This window comes from Diorhabda sublineata, unplaced genomic scaffold (assembly GCF_026230105.1).
Source record: "Diorhabda sublineata isolate icDioSubl1.1 unplaced genomic scaffold, icDioSubl1.1 Dsub_71, whole genome shotgun sequence".
NCBI lineage: Eukaryota > Metazoa > Arthropoda > Insecta > Coleoptera > Chrysomelidae > Diorhabda > Diorhabda sublineata.
In genome coordinates, this window is record NW_026614294.1 from 82,501 (window position 1) to 86,753 (window position 4,253).

The 4,253-nt window shown below is 38.3% G+C and overlaps 3 non-coding genes across 3 annotated transcripts in view; all 3 read right to left on the bottom strand.

The window, feature by feature from the left end:
* LOC130452315 (large subunit ribosomal RNA) overlaps positions 1-160 on the bottom strand; it is a 4,097-nt gene extending 3,937 nt beyond the window's left edge. The window contains exon 1 of the ribosomal RNA XR_008910940.1: positions 1-160. This exon is cut by the window's left edge and continues 3,937 nt beyond it. This is a non-coding gene — a ribosomal RNA (large subunit ribosomal RNA).
* A 633-nt stretch (positions 161-793) lies between these two features.
* On the bottom strand, positions 794-949 carry LOC130452320 (5.8S ribosomal RNA). Its single transcript, XR_008910945.1, has one exon. It is a non-coding gene; the product is annotated as a 5.8S ribosomal RNA (ribosomal RNA).
* Positions 950-2,115: 1,166 nt separating this feature from the next.
* On the bottom strand, positions 2,116-4,037 carry LOC130452312 (small subunit ribosomal RNA). Its single transcript, XR_008910939.1, has one exon. It is a non-coding gene; the product is annotated as a small subunit ribosomal RNA (ribosomal RNA).
* Between the last annotated feature and the right edge of the window lie 216 nt (positions 4,038-4,253).

Below are 4,253 nucleotides of genomic sequence, written 5' to 3' on the forward strand. Positions count from 1 at the left end.
CCTAACACCACATTTCCCGGTGGCCGATATCGACCACGGGATTCGGTGCTGGGCTTTTCCCTGTTCGCTCGCAGCTACTAAGGGAATCCTAGTTAGTTTCTTTTCCTCCGCTTAGTAATATGCTTAAATTCAGCGGGTAATCTCACCTGCTCTGAGGTCGATATATTATAATATATCTATAATATTTAAATACAATTCGCTAAAATATCACAAAAAAAAAAAACGTGTGTTTAATCACATTATACGAAATATAACATTATTTGTTTTTATTTATAGAGGCGGCAGAGCAAGTTATACATATATATATATATATATATATATATATATATATATATAAATTCATATATTTTGTCGATACAGTATAAATGATATAAAAAAAAACACTGGTCAGACGTCCAGTCTTCGAAACTTTATTATTTCTCTCGGACACGACGACCGCGTTATCATTTTAAATATATATAATATATACACTTATTTATCGACTATATATACGTAAATATAACTCTACCAAACAAATTTTATGTATTTCATATAAAAATACACACGATCAATTTATGGTAGTAATAGCGTCGTTGTGTTCAAAAATTGCGCAAATTTTTTCTATAAAAAATTTACGCTGCTTTTCGCATTTTAGGATGCCGCACAAAAAAAAAATACGCACAAGTTTATAGTATGTGCGTGTGTTTTCTTTTAGTGTGCGTTATTGTGTCTCACACATCCAACACGCTTAGTCATTTATTTTTCTATAATAAATTGAAAAATTTTAAATTCTAAGCAGTCTTTTAAATTGATACGACCCTCAGTCAGGAGTGGTCCGGGAACGAGTATCCGAGGACCGCAATGTGCGTTCGAAATGTCGATGTTCATGTGTCCTGCAGTTCACAAGTTGACGCGCAATTAGCTGCGTTCTTCATCGACCCACGAGCCAAGTGATTCACCGTTCAGGGTAATCATTTTATTATGTCGTTTTCTCATATTCTATTCGTCGTATTTTTAATATTTGATTATTAAATTAATAATAATATTATAATATTTTATACGCGTATAGAATTATCTAACGACATATATATATATATATATATATATATATATATATATATTATTTATTAAATGGTAATTATATATAAATTTTAGAGAAATTATAATATCGTACTTAAAAATATCCGATAAATTTTAACCGCTGCACATGTTTTATTACAAACGAGGCGCGCATAGACAGATATCTCGCACGATATATTCCTCTTAATTATTACAAGTTTTTTAATCTTGAAAGTTTTATACAAATTTCGACACGGTCGGGCGTAAATCTTCGAACACCTTCGAAATAATACGTGAAATATTATTTCTAAAACGAATTTTTATACATATCGAAAGAATCGACACGTGCTTAAAAGTTTCGTTTAGGTACCCGGATGAAGAAAATGTCTTATCATCTCACATAATCATCATCACATATAATATTGTCGAAATTTTTTTGTATTACCTTCGATCGATAAAAAACTTATGTAATAATAAAAAAACGAAATAAAATTTCTCCATAAAAATACAGAAGACAGACACACACGACGACAACAACAACAACAACAACAACAACAGACGACGTTTCAATAATCTATATATTTTTCGTTTATTATAATAACGATTCTTTATATTAGAACGTTTTTAGTTAACAAGAAATTTTGTTAATGATCGTTCTGTCAATCGTTAATATATATATATATATATAATAATAAAAATATATTGTTACTACTATTGTGTCGTCATCGTCGTTCGTCGTCGTCGTCGTCGTCGACTCCTTCTACTAATCTATGATAAAAATTTTTCGTTATTTTTACTGTAAATTTATATATGTAGATATATATTTTATAGACGTATGAAATATATTTATCTTTTTTTTTTTTAAATATTATTCGAAACTTGTTCGAATTTTATAAAAAAAAAAAAAAAAAATTTCAATATATATACATCATATATTTATATCATATATAAATTTTCTTTTGAAGAGTTCGATTATTTTGTAGAAAAGAAAAATTTCTTTCACAATTATATATAATATAATAATACAGACTTGATTTCGTTTTTTTATTTTTTGTTTAAAAACGAACAAATACTCTGTAATGATCCTTCCGCAGGTTCACCTACGGAAACCTTGTTACGACTTTTACTTCCTCTAAATGATCAAGTTTGGTCATCTTTCCGAAGCATCGGCGACGCCGAAACGCCACCGCGCTCAGTCCGAAGACCTCACTAAATCATTCAATCGGTAGTAGCGACGGGCGGTGTGTACAAAGGGCAGGGACGTAATCAACGCGAGCTTATGACTCGCGCTTACTGGGAATTCCTCGTTCATGGGGAACAATTGCAAGCCCCAATCCCTAGCACGAAGGAGGTTCAGCGGGTTACCCGGGCCGCTCGGCCAGGGAGGACACGCTGATTCCTTCAGTGTAGCGCGCGTGCGGCCCAGAACATCTAAGGGCATCACAGACCTGTTATTGCTCAATCTCGTGCGGCTAGAAGCCGCCTGTCCCTCTAAGAAGAATTATTTGTACGCCGACAGTAAAAACCGCGAACGGCAAGAGCCGAAACTCAATACCGACGGGCCTTTGGGATGTCGAAATACGCCTAGTTAGCAGGCTAGAGTCTCGTTCGTTATCGGAATTAACCAGACAAATCGCTCCACCAACTAAGAACGGCCATGCACCACCACCCACCGAATCAAGAAAGAGCTCTCAATCTGTCAATCCTTCCGGTGTCCGGGCCTGGTGAGGTTTCCCGTGTTGAGTCAAATTAAGCCGCAGGCTCCACTCCTGGTGGTGCCCTTCCGTCAATTCCTTTAAGTTTCAGCTTTGCAACCATACTTCCCCCGGAACCCAAAAGCTTTGGTTTCCCGGAAGCTGCCCGCCGAGTCATCGGAGGAACGTCGGCGGATCGCTAGCTGGCATCGTTTATGGTTAGAACTAGGGCGGTATCTGATCGCCTTCGAACCTCTAACTTTCGTTCTTGATCAATGAAAGCGTTTTTGGCAAATGCTTTCGCTTCTGTCCGTCTTGCGACGATCCAAGAATTTCACCTCTAACGTCGCAATACGAATGCCCCCATCCGTTCCTATTAATCATTACCTCGGGGTTCCGAAAACCAACAAAATAGAACCGAGGTCCTATTCCATTATTCCATGCACACAGTATTCAGGCAAAATTTTGGCCTGCTTTAAGCACTCTAATTTGTTCAAAGTAAACGTGCCGGCCCACCTCGACACTCAGTCAAGAGCACCGCGGCGGGATTGAGTTGGGCCGCCCTTGCGAGCTAAGCCCACCGGCAGGACGTCCCACGACACGCCAGTTGACACCGCGTACGATGAACCAGCGGCGTGGGACACAGATTCGACTACGAGCTTTTTAACCGCAACAACTTTAATATACGCTATTGGAGCTGGAATTACCGCGGCTGCTGGCACCAGACTTGCCCTCCAATTGATCCTCGTTAAAGGGTTTAGAGTGTACTCATTCCGATTACGGGGCCTCGGATGAGTCCCGTATCGTTATTTTTCGTCACTACCTCCCCGTGCCGGGAGTGGGTAATTTGCGCGCCTGCTGCCTTCCTTGGATGTGGTAGCCGTTTCTCAGGCTCCCTCTCCGGAATCGAACCCTGATTCCCCGTTACCCGTTACAACCATGGTAGGCGCAGAACCTACCATCGACAGTTGATAAGGCAGACATTTGAAAGATGCGTCGCCGGTGCGAGACCGTGCGATCAGCGAAAAGTTATTCAGAGTCACCAAATTGTACGATGACGAGCAAGCCCGCCACCGATTGGTTTTGATCTAATAAAAGCGCTCCTTCCGTCTCCGGTCGGAACTCTGTTTGCATGTATTAGCTCTAGAATTACCACAGTTATCCAAGTAAATGTGGGTACGATCTAAGGAACCATAACTGATTTAATGAGCCTTTCGCGGTTTCACCTTAATTTGGCTTGTACTGAGACATGCATGGCTTAATCTTTGAGACAAGCATATGACTACTGGCAGGATCAACCAGGGAACTACTATTTGTGTATTTTATATATAATAAAACTATTATCGAAAAAGTTTTAATAACAATATCCACCACATAATGTGAGGATGAGAATTATGATGACGTTTTTTCATATTACATATATTTTATATTTATACACATAATATTTTATATTCATCTATATTCTCGTATATAATAAACACATTGTTATTTACTTTTTCGTTTGCGTGGTGTTTGCTGCGC